This window comes from Orcinus orca, chromosome 2, assembly GCF_937001465.1.
Source record: "Orcinus orca chromosome 2, mOrcOrc1.1, whole genome shotgun sequence".
Lineage (NCBI taxonomy): Eukaryota > Metazoa > Chordata > Mammalia > Artiodactyla > Delphinidae > Orcinus > Orcinus orca.
This window is the reverse complement of record NC_064560.1, coordinates 129922132-129940963: the sequence shown is the minus strand read 5'-3', so window position 1 is coordinate 129940963 and position 18832 is coordinate 129922132.

The window sequence follows — 18832 nt, the reverse complement described above, 5'->3', positions numbered from 1 at the left end:
CAGAAAGAATCCTCTGGATTCATAACTGCTCAACAGCACTGGTTTAAAAAGCTTTTTTACAAGCTCTTTGCAAAATTTCTCTTACATTTATAACGTAAAGAAACGAGTAATTCAGACATTTCCTTGTTAAATTTTACCCTGTAATATCAAGTAACTTTATAGAACGATAGCACACACAATGGCAATCTACCACTAACCCACAAAACCTGTTTCTCCTCCTCCAAGCTAACACCACAAGGTAATGATTGAAGGAAGGCAGGCCACTCATTGACAAGCTCCTGTGGTGAGGAAAGAGGAGTACAGGCCAGGAGACAGGCACTCTTAGGTGGCCTCCAATAAAATCAGATTCTCAGTGCTATTAATCTCCTGAATAAAAATTAGAAAAAGGCTAATTAAATATCTGCTATATCTAGGGAGACAACACAGTTGCACTAAGAACAAATTAAACAGCATGAGAACACTAAACACATCATTGAAAGGAGATGGCAATTCATTCACTAAAATATTCTGTCTATTCTGAGATTTCAATATTCACTGGAAAGAAATATTGTTAGAAGGAGATGGGGGAAAATCGATAACGGCCGTTCAGATGATCTGAAGGAAAAGAAACTTTTTCAAATGCAGATTGTCCTTACATTTCTTGATAGTAAGGGAAGAATTTTCTACTTTAAAATCAGGCAGGTGTTCTACTTAGCCAACCCGTTTATTAACTATCCTCATTGGTGACTCATTTTACTTTCATTTGTAGTAATGGGCAGCTGACTAAGTAATATCATAACCATCAGTTTAGACTATTGTTAATAAACATATAATCTTAACAGATCTAATTTCAGAGGACAGAAATTGGTACAATTTAGAGTGCTGATGTTGTCTTTAAATGAGGCTTGGAATGAAGGCACTATTAGAAAGTTTTCATTGAATAAAAGCACTAAAGGGCAAGGGGTTGATTCATTACTTAGCAAAATTCATAGGTTTTTAAAAACAAGCAAAGAAAATGTTAACTTGAATGTCTTGGAGACGTTTTAGTCAAGCAGTAAAAGGGTTATAAGTCCTTATGCTCTTTTATTTATTTTTTTAAATTTATTTATTTTTTAAAGGGAACTTTTTATTTATTTTATTTATTTATGTTTGGCTGCATTGGGTCTTCGTTGCTGCGCATGGGCTTTCTCTAGTTGCCACGAGCGGGGGCTACTCTTCGTTGCGGTGCGCGGGCTTCTCATTGCAGTGGCTTCTCTTGCTGCGGAGCACAGGCTCTAGGCGTGCGGGCTTCAGTAGTTGTGGCATGCAGGCTCAGTAGTTGTGGCACGCGGGCTCAGTAGTTGTGGCTCGCAGGCTCTAGAGCGCAGACTCAGTAGTTGTGGTGCACGGGCTTAGTTGCTCCGCGGCATGTGGGATCTTCCCGGACCAGGGCTGGAACCCGTGTCCCCTGCATTGGCAGGCGGATTCTTAACCACTGCGCCACCAGGGAAGCCGTCCTTATCCTCCGCGGTAGTAGGCTTTCACCCGGACCTGGTGAGAATGGTCCCCGCTGCCGCCGCCGCCTGCGATCGGGTGAGACATGGTACTGCTGTCTCTCTGGGTCGGCATCTCCTTCCTCCCCCGCCTCAACGCTGGAGGCCGAGGGGCGCAGCGGGCGCCGTAGGGGACTCCGAGGCCCGAGTTTCTCCCGGAGCCGCGGCTGCCCGCTCGCCTACCTGTCCTCCACGCCCGCGGCGCGGGCCCAGAGGTCGCCTCGCTGGGGCAGCCGGAACCCGCACCTGTTGGAAGATTTTTAATCACAGTTTCAATTTCAGTGCTTGTGATTGGTCTGTTCATATTTTCTATTTCTTCCTGCTTCAGTCTTGGCAGGTTGTGCATTTCTAAGAATTTGTCCATTTCTTCTAGGTTGTCCATTTTATTGACATAGAGTTGCTTGTAGTAATCTCTCATGATCTTTTGTATTTTTGCAGTGTCAGTTGTTGCTTCTCCTTTTTCATTTCTAATTCTATTGATTTCAGTCTTCTCCCTTTTTTTCTTGATGAGTCTGGCTAATGGTTTATCAATTTTGTTTATCTTCTCAAAGCACTAGTTTTTAGTTTTATTGATCTTTGCTATCGCTTCCTTCATTTCTTTTTCATTTATTTCTGATTTGATTTTTATGATTTCTTTCCTTCTGCTAACTTTGGGGTATTTTTGCTCTTCTTTCTCTAATTGCTTTAGGTGCAAGGTTAGGTTGTTTTTTCGAGATGTTTCCTGCTTCTTAAGGTAGGATTTTATTGCTATAAACTTCCCTCTTAGAACTGCTTTTGCTGCATCCCATAGATTTTGGGTCATCATGTCTCCATTGTCATTTGTTTCTAGGTATTTTTTGATTTCCTCTTTGATTTCTTCAGTGATCACTTCGTTATTAAGTAGTGTATTGTTTAGCCTCCATATGTTTGTATTTTTTACAGATCTTTTCCTGTAATTGATATCTAGTCTCATAGCATTGTGGTCGGAAAAGATACTTAAAACAATTTCAAGCATTTTTTTTTTTTTTTTTTTTTTTTGCGGTACGCGGGCCTCTCACTGCTGTGGCCTCTCCCGTTGCAGAGCACAGGCTCCGGACGCGTAGGCTCAGCGGCCATGGCTCACGGGCCCAGCCGCTCCGCGGTATGTGGGATCTTCCCGGACCGGGGCACGAACCCACGTCCCCTGCATCGGCAGGCGGACTCTCACCCACTGTGCCAACAGGGAAGCCCAATTTCAATTTTCTTAAATTTACCAAGGCTTGACTTGTGACCCAAGATATGATCTAGCCTGGAGAATGTTCCATGAGCACTGAGAAAAATGTGTATTCTGTTGTTTTTGGATGGAATGTCCTATAAATATCAATTAAGTCCATCTTGTCTAACGTATCACTTAAAGCTTGTGTTTCCTTAGTTATTTTCATTTTGGATGATCTGTCCATTGGTGAAAGTGGGGTGTTAAAGTCCCTTATTATGAATGTGTTACTGTCGATTTCCCCCTTTTACGGCTGTTAGTATTTGCCTTATGTATTGAGGTGCTCCTAGGTTGGGTGCATAAATATTTACAATTGTTATATCTTCTTCTTGGATCGATCCCTTGATCATTATGTAGTGTCCTTCTTTGTCTCTTCTAATAGTCTTTATTTTAAAGTCTATTTTGTCTGATATGAGAATTGCTACTCCAGCTTTCTTTTGGTTTCCATTTGCATGAAATATCTTTTTCCATCCCCTTACTTTCAGTCTGTATGTGTCTCTAGCTCTGAAGTGGGTCTCTTGTAGACAGCAAATATATGGGTCTTGTTTTTGTATCAATTCAGCCAATCTGCGTCTTTTGGTGGGAGCATTTAGTCCATTTACATTTAAGGTAATGATCGATATGTGTGTTCCCTTTCCCATTTTCTTAATTGTTTTGGGTTCGTTATTGTAGGTCTTTTCCTTCTCTTGTGTTTGTTTCCTAGAGAAGTTCCTTTAGCAGTTCTTGTAAAGCTGGTTTGGTGGTGCTGAACTCTCTCAGCTTTTGCTTGTCTGTAAAGGTTTTAATTTCTCCATCAAATCTGAATGAGATCCTTGCTGGGTAGTCTTGGTTGCAGGTTTTTCTCCTTCATCACTTTAAATATGTCCTGCCAGTCCCTTCTGCCTTGCAGAGTTTCTGCTGAAAGATCAGCTGTTAACCTTATGGGGATTCCCTTGTGTGTTATTTGTTGTTTTTCCCTTGCTGCTTTTAATATGTTTTCATTGTATTTTTTTTTTTTTTTTTTTGCGGTACGTGGGCCTCTCACTGTTGTGGCCTCTCCCATTGCGGAGCACAGGCTCCGGATGCGCAGGCTCAGCGGCCATGGCTCACGGGCCCAGCCGCTCCGCGGCACATGGGATCCTCCCAGACCGGGGCACGAACCCGCGCCCCGTGCATCGGCAGGCGGACTCCCAACCACTGCGCCACCAGGGAAGCCCTCTTTGTATTTAATTTTTGACAGTTCGATTAATATGTGTCTTGGCATATTTCTCCTTGGATTTATCCCATATGGGACTCTCTGTGCTTCCTGGACTTGATTAACTATTTCCTTTCCCATATTAGGGAAGTTTTCAACTATAATCTCTTCAAATATTTTCTCAGTCCCTTTTTCTCTTCTTCTTCTGGAACCCCTATAATTCGAATGTTGGTGCGTTTAATATTGTCCCAGAGGTCTCTGAGACTGTCCTCAGTTCTTTTCATTCTTTTTTCTTTATTCTGCTCTGCAGTAGTTATTTCCACTATTTTATCTTCCAGGTCACTTATCCGTTCTTCTGCCTCAGTTATTCTGCTATTGATCCCATCTAGAGTATTTTTAATTTCATTTATTGTGTTGTTCATCATTGTTTGTTTCATCTTTAGTTCTTCTAGGTCCTTGTTAAATGTTTCTTGCATTTTGTCCATTCTATTTCCAAGATTTTGGATTATCTTTACTATCATTATTCTGAATTCTTTTTCAGGTAGACTGCCTATTTCCTCTTCATTTGTTAGGTCTGGTGGGTTTTTATCTTGCTCCTTCATCTGCTGTGTGTTTTTCTGTCTTCCATTTTGCTTATCTTACTGTGTTTGGGGTCTCCTTTTTGCAGGCTGCAGGTTCGTAGTTCCCATTGTGTTTGGTGTCTGTCCCCAGTGGCTAAGGTTGGTTCAGTGGGTTGTGTAGGCTTCCTGGTGGAGGGGACTAGTGCCTGTGTTCTGGTGGATGAGGCTGGATCTTGTGTTTCTGGTGGGCAGGTCCACGTCTGGTGGTGTGTTTTGGGGTGTCTGTGGACTTATTATGATTTTAGGCAGTCTCTCTGCTAATGGGTGGTGTTATGTTCCTGTCTTGCTAGTTGTTTGGAATAGGATGTCCAGCACTGTAGCTTGCTGGTCGTTGAGTGAAGCTGGCTGCTGGTGTTGAGATGGAGATCTCTGGGAGATTTTCGCTGTTTGATATTATGTGGAGCTGGGAGGTCTCTTGTGGACCAGTGTCCTGAAGTTGGCTCTCCCACCACAGAGGTACAGCACTGACTCCTGGCTGCAGCACCAAGAGCCTTTCATCCACACGGCTCAGAATAAAAGGAAGAAAAAGTAGAAAGAAAGAATTAGTAGAAGAAGAAAGAAAGGAAGGAAGGAAAGAAGGAAGAAAGGAGGGAGGGAGGGAGGAAGGAAGCAAAGAGGAAAGGAAGGAAAAAAAGAAAGAAGATAAAGTAAAATAAAATAAAGTAAGATAAAATATAATAAAGTTATTAAAATAAAAAATAATTATTAAGAAAAAAATTTAAAAAAAAAGGACGGATAGAACCCTAGAACAAATGGTGGAAGCAAAGCTATACAGACAAAATCTCACACAGAAGCATACACATACACATTCTCAAAAAGACAAAAAGGGGAAAAGATCATAAATCTTGCTCTCAAAGTCCACTTCCTCAATTTGGGATGATTCATTGTCTATTCATGTATTCCACAGATGCAGGGTACATCAAGTTGTTTGTGGAGCTTTAATCCGCTGCTTCTGAGGCTGCTGGGAGAGATTTCCCTTTCTCCTCTTTGTTCTCACAGCTCCCAGGGGCTCAGCTTTGCATTTGGCCCCGCCTCTGCGGGCAGGTCGCCTGAGGGCGTCTGTTCTTCGCTCAGACAGGACAGGGTTAAAGGAGCCGCTGATTCGGGGGCTGGGGCTCACTCAGGCCGGGCGGGGTGGGGGGGGGAGGGGCACGGAGGGCGGGGCGAGCGTGCGGCGGCAGAGGCCGGCGTGACGGCGTGACGTTGCACCAGCCTGAGGCGCGCCGTGTATTCTTCCGTGAGAGTTGTCCCTGGATCCCGGGACCCCGGCAGTGGCGGGCTGCACAGGCTCCCCGGAAGGGGTGTGTAGACAGTGACCTGTGCTCGCACACAGGTTTCTTTGTGGCGGCAGCAGCAGCCTCAGCGTCTCGTGCCCGTCTCTGGGGTCCGCGCTTTTAGCCATGGCTCGCGCCCGTCTCTGCAGCTCCTTTAAGCAGTGCTCTTAATCCCGTCTCCTCGCGCACCAGGAAACAAAGAGGGAAGAAAAAGTCTCTTGCCTCTTCGGCAGGTCCAGACTTTTCCCCGGACTCCCTCCCGGCTAGCCGTGGCGCACTAACCCCCTGCAGGCTGTGTTCACGCCGCCAACCCCAGTCCTCTCCCGGCGCTCTGACCGAAGCCCGAGCCTCAGCTCCCAGCCCCGCCCGCCCCGGCGGGTGAACAAAGCCTCTCGGACTGGTGAGTGCTGGTCGGCCCTGATCCTCTGTGCGGGAATCTTCCCGCTTTGTCCTCCGCACCACTGTTGCTGTGCTCTCCTCCGCGGCTCCGTAGCTTTTCCCCTCCGCCACCCGCCGTCTCCGCACGCGAAGGGGCTTCTAGTGTGTGGAAACATTTCCTCCTTCACGGCTCCCCCCAACTGGTGCAGGTCCCGTCCCTATCCTTTTGTCTCTGTTTATTCCTTTTTCTTTTGCCCTACCCAGGTACGTGGGGGGTTTTCTTGCCTTTTGGGAGGTCTGAGGTCTTCTGCCAGCGTTCAGTAGGTGTTCTGTAGGGGTTGTTCCACGTGTAGATGTTTTTCTGGTGTATCTGTGGGGAGGAAGGTGATCTCAGCGTCTTACTCTTCCATCTTCCCGGAAGCCCTAAATAACATATTTTGCTTAACAAGTGAATTCGATAAACAGGAAAGAGAATTTGTAAAATAGAAAAAAAAAAGATACAAGATTTATTGGAACAAATTAGAAGAGGCCTGATAATCTGAATAAAAATAAAAGTAGAGAAAATCATGAGGCTGAAAAAAATCTATGAATGTTGGGGGTAACATTATTCTGTTCTAATGTAAAATCTCAGCCTTATTATTAGCAGTGGAAAGACATCAACACTCAGACATTAGTTGAAGCCCCATTCGGCCACAAATGAAATATTTGATAAATTATTGCCTTGCTTAGATGGTAATTTGTTCTTTCTTCAGAAGGCTGAGGAAACAACCAATAGAACTAATATCCTAGGTCGGTGGTGTCCCATGGGCGTAACAATGGAGGGAGAGAATTTGTCTTTGCAAAATTCCCCCAGGTGATTCAAATATTCTTTCCCCTTCACATTTGAATACCACTGTCTTAGATTTGCTTCTAACCAACAGGAAGCAATAGATTGTTAAAGGATATGAGGTTATCATATCAGATATTTAACACACCAGCTACTTAACCTAGTCCTATGTTAAATAGCCCTAGATATTGGGAAAATAGATGTTGAAAAATTCAGCACAAGGGTGGATACTCTCAATTGTTGAGCAATTGCTCTGGTCCTGGCACTGAGCTAGACAGTTACATAACTGAACAAAAATTATTTAATATTTTCCTAAAAGTCGTGAGTATTACATTGTAACATATTATTATTATCCAAGTACAAAGAGGAAGGAAATGAAAATTCAGAGATTAAATCACTTGCTCCGGCTTCTGCAGGCAGCCAGAGCAGAGCTATGAGATGAACTCATCCTTCAGGGTCCAAAGCCAGAAGTCTAACCCCCTCTCAAATGTCTCCATGAGGCACCTAAATAAATCCTTGTAGTGGTACAGGAAATCTCTGATGTGTTCAGATTTAAAACACACACATGCAAAAGATGAAAGGTGGGCATTTCCAGAGACTGGAATAATCCCATAAGAGTAAACGTTAAGACTAAACCCAAAGGTTTCCAGAAACAAAGAGGACTATATTGACTGTTTTCTAAGCATGAGAGACAGAGAGAGAGGGTGCAATCCACTACTGCTTAGGGAAGATAGCATAATATTATCAAATTACAAAGGGGCAAAAACTCTCTCCTCATCTAACTTCTGTATTCTTCACCATATTTCCAAGTACCGTCTCACAGTAGTAATCTAGTATGAAAAAAAATCCAAGAACTCTAAAAAGTTTGCATTCCATTACCCTCTCCTGCTGCTAAACCTTTAATAGCATTTGTAATCTCTTCTGTCATCGGAGGGTTTTCCAATCTTAATTTACCTTTCCGAGTCTCCTTTGTGCTCAGTCTCTAATAAACTACCTGAGGAAAGTCACTGTGCACCCACAAAGAGATCCACAATTGGCCTAATTAGAACCAAAAAAAACACTATTAAAATGAGTTTCATCCTGTCCCTCTGTGCATATATAAGCCTTTTATATATGGAAAATGCTTGCATTTAGTCATTTTGCACACACCGGATGTAAATTACAAGTTTTATCATTCTACGTATGTGGTCAGTGGAAATGCTCAGTGTATTATTTGTACTAATTACCTTGGTAGTTCTTTATTTCTGTCAAAGTCTTAGCATCCAGCAACTCTAGAGGTTGTTGATGGGTAAAAACTAGTCCTAGCTAGTAGGATTAGGATAGTAGCTGAGATCAGTATTGCTATTTTCAGCAGACAGAGGGTCTCTTCTTGGTACAGTGCCTTCCACTGTTTTTTGTTTTTAAATCATTTTCTATTTCAAATGTCTGGAATTAGAAAATGATGGTAGAGCTGTAAGATCACCCCCAACTCAAGCGTAGGCCTGTTCCTCAGCTGGAAGTGTGCCAGAACTCAATCCATTTCCCAAGCAAAGCGTGAGAGCCGTGTGTTTCCCTGGGTCATTCCACGAATCTTGTTTCACCTGGTCCGTTACATTGCCGAGACCCTCAGGTGGTACTCTTTCTGATGGAACTTTGAAATCCCTAGCATATCTGTTTATGGGCAGTGATGCTCTGGATGCAGCCTGAACTGTCTCATGACAATTGATTGTTAAATTTTCAGGAATTTTGTGAGCTGATTGATGTCATGGAGGAGCTTAAAATGGGCCATGGTTGGAGTATTTACACCACAGAAATCAGCAAATGCTACAAATCAGGGCTCCTCCTACTCCAAGAACCATTTGTTAAATATTTACCAGCGTTGTACTGGTGGTAGGCAATAATTTCTTACTATTGCACCCAGGACTAATTGGAAGGATCGTTGACAGCCCAAAGAACAATTTTCTTGTTCCTCATTTCTGAAAACAGCAAGTAGCTGCACTAACACAGTTGAAAATCTCTTAGGAAAAAATTCTCTTTCCCCACCCCTGCCTCCCCACCTCCCTTAATTCCCAGCCCTTATTTTCCAATCGCTTCCCTTTCAAGTTTGTGCCAAGTCAGAAATGCTCCAAGGTTGTTTCTTCTTGTGGTATTCCTACTAAATAATCATTGTGCTCTTTATTTGGTCTCTACCATGTGCCAAATGTGGAACCTTATAATACAGCCTTTTAGTTTTTAAAGACTAATAAATTCTAGATAGAGACCCAAACTCAGGTTAGATAGACTCTCTTTTTATTCCCAATTCTGTTGAGTCGTTATATAAAGACAAATATAGTAAGAGAAGTCTTGGTGTCTGAGGACTTGCGTCTGAGTGGCGGATACACCTTGCTAGTTGGGAAGCAGGGGGATTTCCTTGCATTTCCTGGTATTTCTTTCACTGCGGAGGGTGCTCCCCTAGAGCAGCTCTCCTGATTTTTCTTTACCCCCCTGCATACTACTCTCTAGGAGAGGTCCAGTGGCTTGTCTTATTCTTGATTGTCAAAGTGCCACTTCTTACTTCTTCCCCTCTATGGGATCCAGTTGCCAAGGGAGAAGGCATTCTGTTTTTCCCCCTATGCTGTATACTTTATATGGTGAGGACTCCAGGCAATTCAGTTGTCTGAAACTGATAGGAAAGTCTCTTTAACTTTAGAGTTCTGTATTAGGAAGTCCTTGGTTCTTAGACATCTATATCATGTTCTTCAATTTAGACTTAATAATAAACGTGATATTCCAGTCTCTTTTCAGACTCCTTTGTCTTCATTAACGGTTCAGAACTCAAAAAAAGAAGAGTGTGATTTGTAGGGTCCCTTCAAACACCAAAACTAATGCAATCTTGAGATTACTTAAGTTCTGTTTCTGCCTTAGTGAAAAAGAGGAAAACTACCAATGTTGCTAGGTCCCTTGATTCACCAAATATTTACTGAGTACATTGTATTTACTAAGTGCCCTGTGTGTATCAAGCACTGCCAAAGGTACTAGGAACATTGTGTCCCAGACACTATGAGGGCAGCTACAGACATGCGAAAAAAGAATTCTGCATAAAGTTTATAATCTAGAAAAGGGCAATAATATTATACTCTGAGTGTCATAATAGGAGCATGGAGAAGAGAGTACCTAACTCTGCCCAGGTGGAGTTCAAAGAGAGAAAAAACATATTTAAAAAAAAACACCTCCCCCCAACAAATCTTTTACCAAACTCATTTTTCTTTTAATTTAATTAACTCACAGTTCCTGAGAAATATGTTAATGATATAGAAATGAAAAAAAAAAAGCTGGATGACCTATGCACTATCATTGATCCTTAAAAAAATCAAGAATTGACCACACTGACATTTGCCAAACTGTATTTGTTTTCTAGGGCTGCCAAAACAAAGTACCACAGACTGAGTGGCTGAAACAACAGAAATTTATTTCTCACAATTTTGGAGACTAGAAATTCAAGATCCAGGTATTGGTTTCTTCTGAAGTCTCTCTCTCTTTGACTTGTAGATGGTCATCTTCTCCTTGTGTCTTCACTTGGTCTTCCCTCTGTGTATGTCTATGCCTTAATCTCTTCTTCTTAATCTTTGTTTTTCCATTTTAATCTTTTATTTTTTTAATATTTAAAAAATTGAAGTATAGTTTATTTACAATGTTTCCATTTTATTTGTTTTTGGTTGTGTTTTTTTTTTTGTTTTCTTTTTGCCACACCACGTGGGTTGTGGGATCTTAGTTGCCTGACCGGGGATCGAACTGGGGCCCCGGCAGTGGAAATGTGGAGTCCTACCCACTGGATTGCCGGAGAATTCCCTTAATCTTCTTATAAGCAGTTGTATTGGATTAGGGTTTTCCCTAAAGACCTCATTTGCTTGTTTACTTCTTCAGAGACCCTATTTCCAAATGCAGTTACATTCTGAGTTACTGGAGGTAAGGACTTCAACATATAAATTTCAGGGGGACACAATTCAGTCCATAATAGCCACCTTGCATGAAACTTCTCTAGCAATAGTGAAGAACTTAGCTATGATCTTGAGAATCAAGCACTCCTTTCCAGAAGTCAGTGATTTGCCAAATTGTCCTTAACAAGTACATCCTTTTCCTCGCTATAAATTTTATCCTTTCTATATGACCTGTTGATAATACTGGCTTTGGGGGGATGGTTTTTATGTATGGAACTATGCAATTATGAAATAGTTAAAAACTGGTGACTATTCAAATTCTCTCCTATTCTTTTTTTTTTTTTTTATCAGAAGGAAGAATTTCATGTAAGAGACCTTGGTATGCCACAGGTTTCTTAATCTCGCTCATGTTTACTTTATCTCTCTTTCTTATTCCCTTGTAATGCTAAGAAATGCCTCGGGGCAAAACGAAGGAATAAATCAATTAAGAAGCATTGAATTCATGCATGTACTCTTCCAGCTGAGTTTTCTATTTATGTAATTTTCAGAAAATTGTGGAAACTGTTAAAAGAGAGTGCTGCAAAAATGGAAAGCTCTTAGTAAATGATTTACTTTGGAAAAGAAACCTCTGTTGGGAACATATCTTGCTTCTGAAATTATCTAAACTTGTGCATAGAGCTTAATAAGTATTAGCATTCCATTGATTAGAAATCTGCCATACCCTTTGCCATGTCTCTGCTATGCCTACAGATGGGTTTGGAATTCTACCATCAACCTGTGCAATATGTATGGAAACTGGAACAAATGTCTTTTTATCCTTAGACCTTGTGCTTTCTTACCATCCTGACTCTGCTTTATCATGTTCTACTTTTCTGCCTTTATTCTCAAATGTCTTTTATCTTTGTTATCCTCCCTCTCTGCATTTTACTTTCCTATTTCATACCTCAGTAGGTTTCTTTCTGAAGTTCTGGAGAGTTTTAAGGAAAATAGTTCAGGCAGCAACCCTAAGGAAATAGAAGTGTCCAAATTAATACACCCAATTTCATGGGCAAATGTGACCAAATTATCAATTTATTTGGAGACTGATGCAGTAGTTCAGACTTTACCAGGTACAAAATCTCTAATAGAAAATACCTTAGATCTAATAAAAATTTAATGAGGGTTTTGTTTTTCCTTTAATCTTGATATTGTTAAAGTGTTGAGTCCTTTAAATCTGGGGGACAATCAATCATTGCATATGTTTTAGTCTCGTGAGACAGTTTTTCAAAGAACTTAAATGTTAGTGCCACATTAATTGATTTGTGGGGGAAAAAAAGCCTTACTGAGTTTCAACTGCTTTATTCTACCCGTACAAGGTAACTAAATTTGGGAATACTAAATTAGTAAAAGTAGTTGACAGGCAAATTTATTTTTCTCATTCCCATTCCAGAGTATCTTCCTTCTCACCATGGTCTCTGAAGTGGAGAGTCAGTAGTAAACTGGTGAAGAATATGAGGAATCAAAATAAACTATATATTTATTATTCCTTTTCTCTAGAAAAACATCTTATAAATTGTATCAATAAGAATAAAAATAATAGTAATATTTATATTAACATCTAGCATTTATTGTGAACTTATTGCCTGCCAGATACCATGCATTATTACATCATTTAAACTTGAAATTGAGAATGTATTATTATTAGTCAAATTTTACCAAAAAAATCAAACTAAAACATTAGAAAGACCTGGGTCACGTGGCTACTAAATGACAAAACCAAATACCCTGTCTTTCTCCAAGCACTTCTCGCCATTTTTAACCATTTTGATATAATAGCTAATGGATACATCTAACTTAGTGTGTCATTTGAAAAGGAAATTTTTGATTGATTATAAAAACAACTTACTGTCTCAAAAACTCCACTTCTCTGAGACTTTTTTCCAATAAATATTAAAGGAAAGATACTTTATATATTGACTTAGAAAAAATTAATGTATTTCTCAAATGCAGGTAATAAGGGAAATGGGAATTAGGTATTCTGGAAGAAGAGAGAAATTGTGTTAGAATATTAAAATTTTAATAATGTCTGCTCCTTGCCACAGATGTAATACTTCTGTTTGAATCTTAGAATAGGCCTGGGGAGTTTTATTTCGAACTGGCAAAGCGATTTTCAACTTGGGCTTTCTTGTTTTCTAGACTTCAACTGTTTTGTTTATCTGATTCTGTTTTTATGCTTTTATTCTCTTATGCCTTTTCTTACTTTCTGATTCCTACTTTCTCTCTTATTTTTTTTTAGCTCTCTTCCCAGAAGGTTTCCTTTCAGAATATAGGCGTATTTCTAAGAAAATGGCATAGGGAGTGGGCTCCCCAGAGCTCAGGTCTCAAGAAATAAAAGGGCTCAATAGAAATAAAACAAGGAATCAGTTCCAGACCTGGTTGAAAATCTTGACAGAGATAATGGATCCTTGGCCTATTTCCTATCTTCTTCATTAACACTTCATTTTGGGTGAAAGTATCAGAAGTTTTTTGGAATGTGAGGTTAATTAAGAATTTAAAACAGTTGAGTGTTAATGTTTGCTCTTTGGTTCAGATGGCCCAACTCCAAGAAATCTTCCTTAAAATGCTTTAGGTCCTGAAATACAATAGTCTCCCACATTATCAAGATATAACATAGAATAAGCTGGGCCAGCACATCGGTCCTATGCAGAAGTGAGTCTAGATGTCACTAGATTGATTACTGGAGATCTTCCAAAGGGGAAGAAGTTCAAATAAAATAGCATGCAGGACTTCAGCATCATTCCGTTAACTAATAACTAACTAATACTTACTGAGGGACCATATAGTGTATATTTCAGATTTGCAAAAAATTTGATACATAAATCTATTAGCCTATGTATACTGATGGACCTGTGACGACAAAGCAATGCTTTTAATTGTAAAGTGTTTTCACAGTTTCAGTGCCAAAGGGTGTGGTGAATTAGCAAAGTTAAAGCCTCTGACTTTGGACCCCTGAACTTCATGGTTTGATATAAATCTTTGGGTTACCATGTCAACTGCTGCCACCATGAGACAGGTCCATAGGGGAAGGTCTCTTTCTCAGGCTTCCTGGCAAATTTTGCCTCACCAATCCCAAAGGCCCCTTACATACAGGCAAATGCTTATGTTGGTGCCCCTTAACTTTGTCATAGGCACAAGAAAAGTTCCAGAATTTGGTGATGTATAGGCAAGAACGAATAGAAAATATCTTCGGTTTTTGAAGTGACTGCAGTTGTTGGATACTAAGGATAGTGTTTTGTTTTTTGGAGGGTGGTGACAAATTTTGCTCAGAGACTGTGATTGTCTTTGCCAATAGTTTATCTAACATGGGTTCACTGCTGAGATTTCACAGGCCAAAAGCATACGGGATAATGTCTCTTAATAAACCTAAAGAAATAACATAGTCCAAACTAGTGATACATTAATTTACATTATCGTTCTAGTCAAGGGGATGTGAAAGGAATGAAGTCTAGGTGTAGTTGAGGTGTACCTTTTCTACAAGTTTCGGTTTCTCAGGAGAGACCGGGCCTTGCCAACCAAGAGCTGACGTCCTACTGCCAGCACAATAAAAGTCCCTGGTTGCTAGAGCACGAGACCAGGGAACTAGGGTAACACTGGTCTTGACAGGCAGTCTGATCTTCTCAGGTTGCTGCAGGATTTGTCCCACTGCCTATAAAGGAGTTGCCATTATCACAGCAGGAGCTGTGCCCCAAGGTCTTCGGAGAGCTAGGCCAGCAAAGGGTAGCTTTGCCTAGTCCCAGACTCTCAGATGGCCCTTACCAGCTCTGAGTGTTTATACAGTCTAAATGCCCTCTCACCATATTTGCTTCTACATCTGTTTTTATTGATAAGCCCCCCAGTAGCTGAGCCTTGAGTGCTTATCAAAGACAGCAGCTGAGATGATGACATCCTGACACAGCCTACTTCACTCTTATACCAAAACAACTCTACTTCTAAAAATAACTTCTTTGTTTTCTGTCTTTGTCGTAAATAAGTGGATTAAAACAACTTCATTTAAGTCATAATAAGTGGATTTGAAATTATATCAAACCAATTCACAGCAGACACTCTCCCTGAGGATCTTCTGACTTTGTGATCTAGGATGAACTTTGTTTCTCTCTGCTACGGTTTATGTTCCACTTTTTGAAACAGAAATGTGTGCCTGTGTCTGATTTAAATCCTTGGGTAACTGATTTAAATCCTTGGGTAACTAATTTTATGTTGCTTTGCTGCCTTCTTCTCCAATCTCCCTTGGTGGTTTCTCCAGATCTAAAACATCACAGACCCACAAGACTCTTTTCTTTAACCACGTGATAACTTGAAATTTCTGCTTGCTTGCCCTCCATATCCTGTTCAGAATCCTGCAGTATTTGTGACATCTTATGATATGGAAGGATCAGGTTTTTCACTGCATCAAACTCCTCTTCCTTTTCATAGACTGTTGCAGTTGTTTCAACTCTGCCTACACCTGCTAGGTTTAAAAATTTAGTGGAAAATTTCTTATTTTGTTAAAAATCTCTCGGTAGCCGCAACCAAAGTATCTTGAATTTGAGGAGGTAGATGTTATCTCACAGATGGTAAAATAAGTTAATATTTGTATCTGTGCATGTATACAACAATATAAATAAGAATAAGCATACATAACAAATATATATATATATGCTTATTCTTATTTCTTTTAGACCTGAACAAATTCAAAGGTAAGGATTTAAGTCTTTGGGGGAGTTAGTATTTGCTGGTTGATCTTCTTAGCCTAACTTCTACACCTTTTCAGAACCCATACTTATCTGGATGCTTATACCTAGACTTGTTTCTCTACAATAGTAAATACTCTAAGAAGATGTTAATCCATGTGGTTATAATTTATCTATGGAAGATATTTATCCAAGAATATGATTCTAAATCTTTATTCATTATGAGAGAGTATCCGGGTCACTACCTTCCTCCCTCTGTCCCATTGCCACCCAAAATCTCTTTCTTTACTTACTTAATTCTCCACTTATCTCTATCTTTGGATTGTGCTGTGGCACAAAGAAAATTGTGCGGTTGTGAACTGCTACATACTTTTTAAACCTAAATAAGTGATCTGGAATTTTGAATGACGTATTTAAAATCTTTTGAAAGTTTTAGACTTATTTTTCTCTCATAGCAAAGATAGATTATGAGACTAACAAGTCAACTTACTTTGGGGGAATTCTCATTACTGGATTATCAGAGTATTAAATAATATGCTTCAAGCACTGACACGACTAAATGCTTTCAGAAAAATATTGTGTGATTTTTTTAAATATTTGATAAAACAGGTTGAAGTGTAATACATTGGCACAACAGAGGATGGATTGGAATTTTAAAAATTGTTATTTGAGATAGTTTTGGAATGTCATCTTGTGTCTTGTGATTCAAAATATAATGGCAGGGCTTTCCTGGTGGGGCGCAGTGGTTGAGAGTCCGCCTGCCGATGCAGGGGACGCGGGTTCGTGCCCCGGTCCGGGAAGATCCCACATGCCGCAGAGCGGCTGGGCCCGTGAGCCATGGCCGCTGAGCCTGTGCGTCTGGAGCCTGTGCTCTGCAACGGGATAGGCCACAACAATGAGAGGCCCGCGTACCACAAAAAAAAAAAAAAAAAAATATATATATATATATATATATATATATATATATATATAAAATGGCAATGATAGAATAAGAATAATTTGAGCTATGTTAGTCACTGACAGTCATTGCCTTTCGCAAAATGTGAGGTAGGAACAGCAATGGTAAGTGAGGTTGGAGAGAGTTATACTGTGAGAAGGAAACTAGATATGGGCAAACTAAGAAGTGCTATAATTTAAAAGATTGGAATAGACATCACATAAAATATTCTGTAGATTCATTCATTAATGAAGGGCAAAACAACTGAATTCGCCTTCTCCTTTTAAATACTTTGAGTTACTCAAAGAAAATGGAGACTCCAGTGGTTGTTGATGTTATAACATTCTTTTCCTTAAATGGGGGATTTATTCATTAATTAAACAAGTCATTTTTGAATACTTTATTGAGCACCTATTGTTATGGAAGCACTCCCAGTGCTGTGGGTTTTAAAGTAGAAATCTAGGCGGAGTGGTAGAGCTTGAAAGAATCTTGGAGATTGCACTTGAGTATAATCTTTTTAACAAATGGGGAAATAAAAGGAATGTAATGTCCAATCATTGTTCTGAAAGAGTTTATAATCTACATGGGTAACAAAAAGCCTTGTTCTTATGAAAAATTACCTTAAAATGTTAAGCTAGTATTCCATAATGGTAGAAATAGGGACTTTTGAATTTAACTCTGCTACTTACTGTGTGACCTCTGGCAACCTACTTAAGCCCCTGAATACTTCAGTTTTCCTCATCTATAAAAAACATATCTTGTAGGGTTGTTTTGAGAATTAGATGTGATCATTAGAATGTTTTTAGAATGTTGAGGCACATCCTGAACATGATAAATGCTCAATAAATGGTAATTGTTATTATTACTACTGAGCTCTTGCTGTCTTGGGAGTGCCATACCAGTAACATAGATGTCAATTGCCGTAGGAAATTGACGTCTAGGAAAGCAGTGTCAAAGATCATTTGTTCTCTATTCTCCTTTCCCTTTTTCTATTTCCTTCCCACCCCTTTCCAAAATAAAATGACACCATAGAATAACTAAAAACCATACTTTTCTTTTGTCTTATATCCCACCAGTTGTCCTCTGCACTGCTGCCACACACACATATCCACCAAATATTTATTACCTTAGAGGCCCAGGGTCTCAGGATTTGGTGACAATTTCTTTGTAGATTATGATGGGTTAGCCTCTATGACTGAGTCTGTCAGGACAAGAGCATGGTAATTCACATCTTCAGTAATATGCAGCCAACAAATAGTAGCTGTCATTTCCCTTTTAGAAAAGCTTCAGTTTCTTCAACGTTAGTGCTTTTGCAAAACATGTTTTTGAAATAAATAGTTATAAAATAATTTTCCGACAAGCTTCATTTACTGAGAACACGTAAGGGCTCCGGTCCCCATAGGGATGGAAACAAGGCAACTGCTCAGAAACTCCACCCCTGCTGCAATATCACAAGGTACATCATGCTACTTTCTGATTTCTAAATGGAAAATTTTTAATACCATTCTTTCTCATTTCATTTTTCTTTCTGCATGACCTCTCCCTTGCTACCCTTTTGCTTGAGGTTTTGATTGCCTTGCTGAATTATTTTTCAACCTTTTTACATATTTATTATTCCATAAGCCTAGATGTTGATTTTCTTTCATACTTGATTTAATTTATTTTATGAGTTTGTGTTCAATTTATGGATTTTGAGATAAATCTCTCTCATTGGTTCTTTACGCTATAGACTGCATAAAATCTGATTTATAAAAGTTCACTTTGTTTTTGATGTAAAAGCAAATATCACATTTGATTTGGCCTTGGTTCCATGGGCTTATTAAAGAAGGGAAATTCTTTTGATACTAGTAAAATTAGCCCTTTTGATTTTCAGTTGAAGCAAAGAAGAGGGAAATTGACATTTGCCTGAGTTTGATATTTGAGCTGATTCTGATCTTTGATTATTTTTAAATGTTTATGTAAATCCGAATTCTGTCTAAGCAATCTACTATTAGCAGAATTTTAGCAAATCAGCAACCATAGCAGAGCTAGATGCTTTCAAAACTAAAGCCACTTACATATTTTACAAGAAAAAAGTTTTTTCACTTAAGAGCATAAAAATAGTGGTGATCAAACAATTTCATTTCAGATTCTATGCGTTTTTCATGAATGAGCTAGGTAGGTCCCTAGGACCTATCCTGTACCAGTCCAGGGTACCCATCTTTTACCTGTTAGGGCCTTCCAAATTAAATTTTGTGATATATACATGGGTATTGCATATTGTGTAGCATCAGACA